Below are 12751 nucleotides of genomic sequence, written 5' to 3'. Positions count from 1 at the left end.
AAGAAAATAAACGTCCTTTGTTGAAAATTATATTCAATTGTTAAAAATTGAAATTGACTTTTATTTTTGAAAACTTATATTTTTTGTCGAAAATTAATTTTTTTAACTGAAAATTTAACTATTCCTCTCAAAAAAAGTTGAAATATCCTTTTTCTCAATTAAAACTTGAGCTAATCCAGTTAAATACTTCATTATTTTAGTTAAAAATTTATTTTATTGTAATATTTTTAATGGAAAATTTAAGTAATAAATTGTTGGTTAAAAATTGTTCTTTTTTAGATGAAAATTGACGTAGGTTATTGACAATTCGTTTTGTTTAGTAGAAAATTATTTAAAAGTGCATTACTTTGATTGGAAATTGAAGTATTTTGGTAAAAATTCGTTTTATCTTTTGGTTGAAAATTAATTTTTTCAACAAAAATTTTACTAAGATATTGTCGGAAGAAAATACTAACATAACCTATTATTGTTCAAATGTTTTAATAAATTATTCTGTAAAATCCAATGATTTTTTATGAAAAATAGCAATTTTAGACGAAATGACTGACATAATACAAAAAAAAATTGTTTAAGATTGTAAATAATTTTTTTACCTAATGTTATTTGTGGAAAACGACCGCTTATCGGCGGAAAATGTGAACATAACCTAAAATTGTTAATCTTGTTTCAAATCTCCAGCATTTTCGGAGAAAAAACGTAAAAAAGATTGCGAATTTAATGACAGACTGATAATCTGAAAAATCTTATGATTTTTTTTATTAAAACTATAAAATTTAGACGAAAAACATTCACAAAAAATGCAAATAATTGTTCCAAATTGTAATTCGTCTATGAAATTTACTACATTTGATTTTAAGAAACCGATTTCTGGTAAAAAAATCTTCATAATTTTTATTCAATAATACCATTTTGCGCTCTAAAATTTCAACGTAACCTAAAATTGTTAAAAAATTAAGAATCTTCTTTAAAATTCCGTGATTATAAATTTTTTACTCAATAACAATCATTAGATTTAAATCTAATATTTTTTTGTTTTAAAAAATAAATTTTTGTATGTAAAACGACAACATAACCTAAAGTTGTAAAAAAATGGTTAATCTTTGAAATACAATTTTTTTTATTAAAATGTCAAAAATGTTGGGAGAAAGACACTAAGATACGAGCAAAATATTCAGAAGTGTAATATTCTTCATCAAAATCTAATGATTTTTTTTTTAAATAACGGATTTTGTTGGAAAAATGTTAAATTAACCCGAAACTGTTGAAAAATGCAAGTCTTATTCGAAATATGATGATTTTTATTTTGAAATACCAATCTTTTTAATTTGAACGCTAACATAGCCAAAAAATGTTGAAATTTGCGAATCTAATTTTAAATCATTTCTTTTTTAATTAAAATATCTGTTTCCAACGAAAATCAGGAGCAAAAAATTTCAGCATTGTTTAATGATTCAAGATGTGGTTCAAATTATAATATTTTTTGTTTTTAAATACCATTTTAAATGTGAAATGCTAAGATAACCTAAAATGTTAATACCAATAATTTTCGACGCAAAACACTAAAATAGTTTAAGATTTAAATCTTTTAAAATATAAATGAATGCTGTAAAATAGACACGTAACCTAAAATTGTTACGAAGTTGTAAATCTTCTTCAAAATATAACTTTATTAAAAATACCAATAATTTCCTACGAAAAACACTAAAATAATTCAAAACTGTTCTAAGACTAAATCTGGCTAAAAGTAGAAGTATTTCAGTTTAATATTTTCGATGTAAAATCCCAACTTAACCTAAAATTGTTAAAAAATATGTATCTTCTTTGAAATCTAATATGATTCTTTAAATAAAAATTTTTCTTTTTGACCAAAAAAACCCAATAAAAATCTGCAATTCTTGAAGCTTTTAAATTTTATTATTTGGAACAAAAATTATTAGATTTAAATCTAATGATTTTTTTGTTTGAAAATATATATTTATTATGTTAAATTACAACATAACCTAAAATTGTTTCAAATAATCGTGAATCTTTGAAATACATATTTTAAATTAAAAATACAGATAATTACGGATAAAAAACACTAAAATACCAGAAATTATTTAGAATTGTAAATATTCATCGAAATTTAATTATATTTTTTCAAAATCACCGAATTTCCTTGAAAAATGTTAAAATAACCAGAAACTGTTCAAAAATGCAATCTCATTTCATGACTTTTATTTTGAAATTCCAACTTTTGAATTAAAACATGACCCAAAATTGCTACAATTTTTTAATCTTTTTTTAAATCATTTATTTTTTAATTCAAATACTAGTTTCTAACGAAAAGCACTTTTATAATACAAAATTGTTAAATGATTTAAAATCTCGCTCAAATTATGGTTTTTGTTTTAAGGGCATGTGATACTTACAGTTTCCCAGGCTTTTTTTCCACAAAAATTAAAATTTTTAAAACTGAATTCGGAGATGCTGTAAAATATCATAACGGACGTCTCCGGACTCTTTTTTGAGGGATAATAACAAAAAAATTTATTGTGCTAAATAAAAATTTTATACATATGTATTATTTTGAGGATACGTCGTTTTTCATCTTTGCTTTTCCGATAATCTGGAAATTATTTATGAAATAAAGTTTTTTGATTGCCTGCAAAAAGGGTTAGTTCCGGGAGATTAGTTACTATGTTTATTTGCAAGTCCAAAGTTTTCGGCCAAAAATATTGTGTACTTTGGAAGTAACGCACAGGAGAATTGTAACATACATAACCTCCAAATGTACACACGTTGTAAGCAATATCAAAAATTTTTTTGAAAAAAAAACCGCAAATAAAGTGTGCGGGGACATCCGTTAGCATGTTCGCTATCATTTCCCAAATTTTTAAGACAAAATATTGATTATTCTAGAAAAAAAGCCGTCGGAACCTAAAACTGGTAAAATCGATACTAATTCCTAATCGCTATGCAAATCAATCAGATTTTGCTGAACTAAAACTTTTTTGAATTAAACCAAAAAAAAAGTGTGTGGGGACGTCCGTTAGCATGGTCGCTATCATGTCCTAAATTTTTAAGACAAAATATTGATTATTAAAGAAAAAAAGCCGTCGGAACCTGAAACTGGTAAAATCGACAATTTTCTAAGTATCACATGCCGTTAAGATACCATTTTTGATGTGAAATAACATAACCTAAAATGGTTCATACAATTCTAAACTTTTAATATGAAATCTAATAATTTCTGCTTGAGAAAATCAAACCGTTGAATGAATTATTTAAGATAAACTATAATTGTTTAAAAATCAGGAATCTTCTTTAAAATGTAATGATTTAAAAAAATTTTTAATCCAAAATAAAATTTTGTGTTAAGGTTTAATTTTCGTCGAAAGATAATAAAAAAATCCGAAATTGTTCAAGCTTGTAAATTTGTTTATTTTTAACAAACATTATTAAATTTAAATATAATTATTTATATAATATAATTATTTGTTTCGAACATCATTAATAAAATTTATTATGTTAAACGTCAACATAACCTAAAATTGTTTAAAGTTGTGAATCTTCTTTAAAATATAATTTTTCTACTAAAAATACCAATAGTTTTCGACGAAAAACACTAGAATTATCAAAAATAGTTGAAACTGATGTCAATCCTTCTAAAATTAGAATTATTTTTCTCTAATAATGCAAATGTTAAATGTAAAATACCAACCCAAAAATTTCAATTTTTACGAAAAACATTAATAAAATCTGAAATTGTTGATGCTTTTAAATTTGTTTATTTCTCTAACCAAAATCCTTGAATTAAATCTAATGGTCCTTTTAATTATGAATTTATAATGTGAAATAACATAACCTAAAATTGTTGCAAACTTGGAAATCTTTGCAACACATTTTTAAAATTGAAAATATCAATAATTTTCGACGAAATACACTTAAATAGGAGAACATTTATTCACAATTGGCAATCTTAATCGAAATTTAATAATTTTTTGAAAAGTGTTAAAATAACCTGAAACTGTTCGAAAATGCAAATCTTATTTAAACTATGATCATTTTTGTTTTGAATTGTCAATTTTTTAACCAAGGCGCTAACAAATCCTATTAAAATTTGTAAATCTTTGAAATAATTTCTTTTTTAATCTCTTTGGTTGAAAATTCAATTATTTTGTTGAAATTCGTGTTTTTTTTTTAAATTAATTTTTTATTCAATAAAATTCCAAGGTCCCCTAAAATTGTTAATAAATTATGAATCTTCTTTAAAATCTAATCATTTTTTTAGATGTTTAAATAAAAAGTTTTATTTTCAACGAAAAATACAATAAAAAGGTATTAAAGCTTGCAATTTTTTATTTTAAATAATAACCATTAGACTTAAATCTAGTGATTTTTTATATTTTGTTTTGAAATACCAGATTTCTAATTAAAATTCTAACATGATCTAAAATTGTCCAAATTTGTAAATCGTATATGAAATAATTTCTTTTTTAACTAAAATAACCATTTTTGGTCCTAAAAATATATTTTTGATGTCAAACTTTCACATAACATAAATTTGTTTACATAATTTTGAATTTTTAATGTGAAATCTAATAAATTTTCGTTAAAAACGCAAATTTATGAGAATTGTAAATACTGATGTTGATTTCTGTTCAAAAATACAAATTTTATTCGAACTATGATATTTTTGTTTTGTAATACCAATTTTCTTAATACGGTAACATAACCTACCATTGTTAAATTTGTGAACCTTGTTTGAAATTATTGCTTTTTAAATTAAAATAACAATTTTTGGTTATAAAGTACTATTTTTATGTAAAATGCTAACATAACTTTAAATTGTTCATAAAATTCTGTACTGTTAATATGAAATCTTATAGTTTTTGGTTAAACGCAATTTGTTGGGCATTGCGAATATTGATGATAATTTCTGGTCAAAAAATAAATCTTATTTATTCCAACTATGATGATTATTGTTTAAAACCACAAATTTTTCAATAAAATTGCTAACAGAACCTAAAATTGTTTACATTTCTTAATCTCATTTGAAATAATTTTTTTTAAATTAAAATATCCAATTTTTGTTATGAAATACCATTGTTGATGTGAAATGGTAACATAACCTAAAATTGTTCAAATGATTTAGAACTTTTAATATGTAATCTAATTATTTTTGGTTTAACACCGCAATTTGTTGAGAATTGCAAACCGTGATGATAATTTCTGTTCATAAATACAAATCTTATTCAAACTATGATGATTTTGGTTTGGAAATACCATTTTTTTAATTGAATCGCTAGCATAACCTAAAAATGTTAATATAATTTGAACTTTTAATATAAAAACTAATAAATATGGTTAGAAACGCAAATTAACTCAAATTAACGCAATGAACTGAATCTTATTCGAACCATGATGATTTTTGTTTTGCAATACAAATGTTTCAATTAAATCGCTAACATAATCTAAAATTCTTTATATAATTTTGAGCTTTTTAATATGAAATCTGTTAATTTTTGGTTAAAAACGCCAATTGTTAAAAATTGCATTTATTGATGATGATTTTTATTTAAAATACCAATTTTTTAATTAAATCGCTAGCATAACCTAAAATTGTTAATATTTGTGAATCTTGTTCCAAATATTTTTTTTTATTAAAATAACAATTTTTGGTCATAAAAAACAAAACGTTTTTGATGTCAAATGCTAACATAACCTAAAATTGTTCATATAATTTTGAACTTTTAATTTCAAATCTAATAAATTCAGATTAAAAACAGAAATTGCTGAAAATTGCAAATATTGATGATGATTTTTGTTTAGAAATACCAATTTTTTAATTAAAATTCTAAAATAACCTAAAGTTGTCAAAATTTGTGAATCGTATATGAAATGATTTTAAAAAAAATGACAATTTTTGATGTCAAATGTTAACATAACCTAAAATTGTTCCTATAATTTTAACTTTTAACATAAAATCTACTAAATTTTGGTTAAAAACGTAAATTAACGCAAAAAACGCAATCTTATTCGATCTACGATGTTTTTTGTTTTTAAAGACAAATTTTTTAATTAAATCGCTAACATAACCTAAAGTTGTTAAAATTTGAGAATCTTATTTGAAATAATTCATTTTTTAATTACAATAACAATTGTTGGTTATAAAAAAAAACATTCTTGATGTCGAATGCTAACATAATCTAAAATTTTTCATATAATTTGAACTTTTAATATAAAAACTTTTACATTTTTTGTTAAAAACGCAAATTACCGCAAATTAACGCAAAAAACTCAATCTTATTCGAACTACGATGATTTTTGTTTTGAAATACAAATGTTTTAATCAAATCACAAATATAACCTAAAATTGTTTATATAATTTTGAACTTTTTAATATGAAATCTAATAATTTTTGGTTAAAAACGCCAATTGTTAAAAATTGCATTTATTGATGAAGATCTTTATTTGAAATACCAATTTTTCAATTAAATCGCTAGCATAACCTAAAATTGTTAATATTTGTGAATCTTGTTCCAAATAATTTCTTTTTTAATTAAAATAACAATTTTTGGTCATAAAAAAAAACGTTTTTGATATCAAATGCTAACATAACCTAAAGTAGTTTATATAATTTTGAACTTTTAATTTCAAATCTAATAAATTTAGATTAAAAACAGAAATTGTTGAAAATTGCAAATATTGATGATGATTTTATTTTAGAAATACCAATTTTTTAATTAAAATTCTAAATCAACCTAAAGTTGTCAAAATTTGTGAATCGTATATGAAATGTTTAAAAAAAAAATGACAATTTTTGATGTCAAATGTTAACATAACCTAAAATTGTTCATATAATTTTGAACTTTTATTATAAAATCTAATAAATTTTGCTTACAAACGTAAATTAAGGAAAAAAAACGCAATCTTATTAAATCTATGATGTTTTTTGTTTTGAAATACAAATTATTTAATGAAATCGCTAACATAACCTAAATTTGTTAAATTTTGAGAATCTTATTTGTAATCATTTATTTTTTTATTAAAATAACCATTTTTGGTCATAAGAAAAAAATTCTTGATGTCGAATGCTAATATAACCTAAAATTGTTCATATAATTTGAACTTTTAATATAAAAACTCATACATTTTTGTTAGAAACGCAAATTAACGCAAAAGCTCAATCTTATTCGAACTATGATGATTTTTGTTTTGCAATACAAATGTTTCAATTAAATCGCTAACATAACCTAAAATTGTTTATATAATTTTGAACTTTTTAATATGAAGTCTAATAATTTTTTGTTAAAAACGACAATTTTCAAAAATTGCAAACATCGATGATGATTTTTGTGTTCATGTTCCAATTTTTTAATTAAATCGCTAACATAACCTAAAATTGTTTTCTAATGAAAATAACAATTTTTGGCCATAACAAAAACATTTTTGATGTCAAGTTTTCGAAACTTTCTTTTTGGAAACTGGGAAGAGGCGATGAAATAAGTCTCATATAATTTCGTTTTTATCAAATATTATATTGAATAGGTTAACCACAATGAAGAAAATATACAGTATAAAGACAGCCAGCAATCGGTTTGAAGGATGTAAATAATAAAAATAAATGCGTTTCCTACCTTAAAATGTAATTACAGAGTCTGGGATATAAAAGTTTACAGTTTTTCCTTTTTCGGATCGCTCCTAAAATAAAGCGCAATATAGATTTGTCGCGTACATATTGTCATACACGTAGACCTTACGTGCCTCAACAGATACCGATAATATCTTATTAAAAAAATTCGAAGGTACATACAACGAGTTCAAGGATTTAAATAAAATATACGCAATACTCTCCTTGTCAGTATTTAAATACTTCAATTGATACAAAATATATATCGATGGTGCGTATTTCAAAAACACGCGATAAATTACTATGTATTTGAAATACAAGCCGGATTTCCGGTCTCGTATCGTAGAAAAAAGTGGGCAAAGTCCATTTAATAGCGGTTTTTTTGGTTGCTAAATAAATCCCCACCACCAAAATTTCCCTCACGCAGCTGCGCCTGACGATCCCTCCGTTGAGGGATGTCGCCGACCCTTCAAAGTAGGTTTTTTTTTTATTCCTGACCAGGAATAAAATTCGAAAGGAACCAATTTATTTTTATATTGGTCATTTAGAAACATTATATCCGAAAACTATATTTTTCGGCGATTTGTGTTAGGAGTCGTACTTAAACCGTACGTAATTTTCAGTTTCCGGCATCTTTTGCTGTAAAAATTTGTTTTCTGCCGATAAAGAAAATGAGGATTTAGACAAGTTATGCCGGTTTCAGGGATTTTATTTTTCGTATTTTTTCCTTATTTCGTATTTTATTCCTTATTCCGTATTTTATTAAAGGACTCGGAAGCAAGATGTCCGAGAAATTTATTTTCAAAATTCCCTGATTTTTCCTTTACTAATTTTTCATTTTCCTTGATAAAAAACGTAACAAAATAGTATTTCAGATAAAAAATTTCAAATTTATTGTAACTGAAAAAAGGTATTTTTTACCATAAAAAATAGATTTTTAACAAAATACTTAATTTTCAACAAAATAATTTAATTTTAAACATAATAGTTGAATTTTCAACCTAAAAATATAAATTTCCAACAAAAAAAGTGTCATAGTTTATATTTTAATAAAAAAAGATGAAATTTATGAAGAAAAAGAAAAAATTTTAAAGCCAAAAATACGAATATTCACAAGTAAATATTTTTCACTCAAGAAATAAATAAAAGGTTTATACAAATTGTGGAAACTTCAAGACAAAGGATGAATTTTCTTTACGAAAATTATATTTTAGAACCAAAAATATGACTTTTCAACAGAAAATTAACTTTCCACGAAACTGGTACATTTTTACCAAACAAAAATGAAATTTTAACTCAAGAATTTTTTTTCTTATTTTAACAAACAAGGAGACTTTTTAACTAGAAAATATCTAGATTAAAAAAAAATCGAAAAGTTACATTTTCAGTTCAAAAAATTAATTTTAAACCAAAAAAAGGCTTTTCCACAAAGAAGTTGAATTTTCAATTAAAAAAGAATAATTTTCAACAAATTGCTCAAGCAAAAAGTACGATTTTTAACAAAACTCTTGAATTCTCTACCAAATAGTTGCGTTACTATTCAAAATGATGAAAGTTCTCTTGATGAAAGATGAATTTTTATTTTTTTAAAATTTTAAATTTAAGATTTATTTTTAAAAAATTTTGCTAAAACAGACGAATTTAAAATTTAAAATTTATTTTTGAAAAATTTTACTAAAACAGACGAATTTTTAAATCAAAAATATAATTTTCCAAAAAAGAATTGATGAATTTTTAGACAAGAAATCGGCGTCTAAGAAAAAATTGAAGTTTAAATCCAAAAAAGCGAATTTTTAAGCAAAAAGTATGATTTTTAACAAAATTTTTGAATTTTCTATCAAATAGTCACGTTTTTACTCAAAATGATGAAAGTTCTCTTTAAAAAAAAATTTATTTAAAAAAAATTTTAAACAATAATTGAATTTTCATCCAGAAAAGATTTCTGTTCTCTGTTAAACTACTTTTTTAAAAATAACAGATCAAATTTTTTTGCTAGGAAATTATTCTTTCCTTGGAATAGTAATCTCATTGTTTAAACATTCTTTTTCTTCTTGAATCTTAAAGTATTTCAGTTCAATATTCATCAATTTAGTTAAAAAGTAATTTTTTAGGATTGAAATAAATTTACTTGGTTGAATAATGAGCTCTATTCCTTAAAATTATTTTTTTTTTATTAAAGATTCATCATTTTAATTTAAAATTCAATTATTTTGTTCAAAAGTGGGGCATTTGATAAAAAACTGGGGTTTTCTTTGGATGAAATGGAAGGTTTTTACCAAAAAGGTAACTATTTTATTGAAAATTGTTTTTCTTTTTTTATAGGTAATACTTTCCATCGACCTGGAAAATTGAAAAACATGATCTGGAAAAGTCTAGAATTTGCAATCGTCCGCTCTGTGTTTTATATTTTATTCCTTATACACAATGAAGAATAAAATACGAAAATACAAATTTTTTAATTTCGCTATTATAAGGCTTTCAGGGATTTTATTTTTTGTATTTTATTCCTTATTAGGTACAAAGGACCTTGAAACAATTCGGCGACAACGTCTGGCCATCAATTCAAATATTTTTCTAAAAATTCAATTATTGAAAATTCATCATTTTAATTCAAAATTAATCTCTTAGATAGGAAATTTAATTTTTTTAATTTATTTTTTATAGCAAATTCTTTTATTTTTTTATTAATCCAGTTAATTACTCCGTCATTTTAGTTGAAAATTCAACTTTGTTGTGGAAAATTCCTAATTCAAATAAAAAATTCATCTCTTCGATAGTAAACTCAACTTATTTTTTAAATTCATTTTTTTATCGTGAATTAATTTTTGCAATTGAAGATTTTAGTGTTCCAATTAAAAAACATTGAAAAATACTTTATCTTGTCGGTTAAAAATTAATCCGTTTAACTAAAAATGTAACTCGCAGCTTCCCATAGAATAATAGAAAAGTGAAATAGGCACGTTCGAGGCGTCTGTTTACATTATTGGATGTAAACATTCCTAGCGATTAAGTTACAGCGATCGTGTCGAATTCAAGTGGAGCTCATTTATGGCTTTTAGCATTTATTTAATTTTCAAAAAGTTTAATTATTTAAACAATTTTCATAAATGGCTCTTCTTTAAAGAATAAGTTTAATTTATTATGTTGCGTTGTAAATTTACAAGAACTATTAATTATTTAAACAATTTTATTTGAAAAATTAAGAGTTCTACTTTTTTGTACAAGAGAATTTGTTCACAGAGTCAACTCACCCTTTTCTATGTTGCTTTACAAAAGAACTAATAATTATTTAAACACTTTTAATTAAAAAATTAAGAGTTTGTCCTTTTTTCTACGAATCAATTTGTTTACGGAGTTAACTAAGAATGTCTATTTTTTATTCTATTGCTGTTTTTTATTCTTTTGTTTTTGCTTTGCAAATTTAAAAACACTATTAATTATTTTTTTAAAGTTTACTTGCAAAATTTAAAGTTTGGCCTTTATTCTACGAATCATTTGTTTTTGAACTAAACTAAGAATGTCTATATGAAGACTTTTTTTCTATTTTGCTTTGTAAATTCACAAGAACTATTATTTATTCAAACAATTGTAATTAAAAAATTAAGAGTTTGGCCTTTTTTCTACAAGTCAATTTCTTCACAGTGTTAACTAAGAATGTCTATCCGATGAATTTTCTATATTGCTTTGCAAATTTACAAGAGCTTTTAATTATTGAAAAAAATTGTAATTAAAAAATTAAGAGTTTGACCTTTTTTCTACAAATCAATTTGTTTACGGAGTCAACTAAAAATGTTTATCCGATGATTCCTTTCTACATTGCTTTGCAAATTTTCCAGAACTATTAGTTATTTAAACAATTTTAATTAAAAAATTAAGAGTGTGCCCTTTTTTCCACGAGTCAATTTCTTGACAGTGTCAACTAAGAATGTCTATCCGATGACTTTTTTCTATATTGCTTTGCAAATTTACCAGAGCTTTTAATTATTGAAACAATTGTAATTAAAAAATTAAGAGTTTGGCCTTTTTTTATACAAGTCAATTTGTTTATGGTGTCAATTAAGAATGTCTATCTGATGAATTTTTTCTATATTTCTTTGCAAATTTACAAGAGCTTTTAATTATTGAAAAAAATTTTAATTACAAAATTAAGAGTTTGGCCTTTCTTTATACAAGTCAATTTGTTTATGGTGTCAACTAAGAATGTTTATCCCATGACTCCTTTCTATATTGCTTTGCAAACTTACGAGAACTATTACTTATTTATACAATTTTAATTACAAAATTAAGAGTTTGAAGTTTATCCTACGAGTTAATTTGTTTTCGAAATCAAATAGGAATGTCCATTCGATGACTCTTTTTCTAAATTGCTTTGTAAATTTACAAGAACTATTAATTATTGAATGAATTAAAATTGAAAAATTAGGAGTTTGCTTTTCTTTCTACGAGTAGGATTCATTTTTACCATAATTAACTAAGAATACCTTTCCGATGATTTTGTTTCTCTGACGCTTTGAAAATCTACAACTATTAATTATTTTTAAAATATTTTTCAACATATTTATAGTTTGCTTATTTTTCAAGGAAGAGGCATAATTTGTTTACGAAATTAACTCAGATTGCCTTTGTGATGACTCTTTTCTAAGTTATTTGTTAAATTTAACAGAATTATTAATTATTAATTATTGAAAGAAGTTTCATAAAAAGTTTCGAATTTGGCTATTTTTCAATGAATAGGGTCAGTTTTTTTTACGAAGGTTTAGTTACAATGCAACTACATACGAGTTTACTCGAAGTACTCGCATTTGCCTAAAAATTTGGTCAGATGAGAAGAAAACTGCAGAAAACCACCTTCCGAGTTTAGTCGGGTTTTCAAAATTTGGGTACACATGTCTATAAATAGAATTTATTAAAGTAAAAATGATTATCGTCGTATTTTCTTAAACTTAATTTCCAAATAGAATAATTACAAGTAAATTAGTGGGTCGTGCGCGTAAGAGCTTCTAGTTTTAGTTAAAAATGCATATCTTCAGTTGAAAAAAGTATATATTTCGATTATAATACTTTTTTAAATTTTACGTTTCGAATTTTATTCCTAGGTCGGCAACAGCTGGCATTCACCTGATTTAAGTAGGGGGG

Source organism: Belonocnema kinseyi, chromosome 4 (genome assembly GCF_010883055.1).
Source record: "Belonocnema kinseyi isolate 2016_QV_RU_SX_M_011 chromosome 4, B_treatae_v1, whole genome shotgun sequence".
NCBI classification, from domain to species: Eukaryota; Metazoa; Arthropoda; class Insecta; order Hymenoptera; family Cynipidae; genus Belonocnema; species Belonocnema kinseyi.
The sequence above is the reverse complement of the archived record's forward strand: the minus strand, read 5'-3'. Positions refer to the sequence as shown.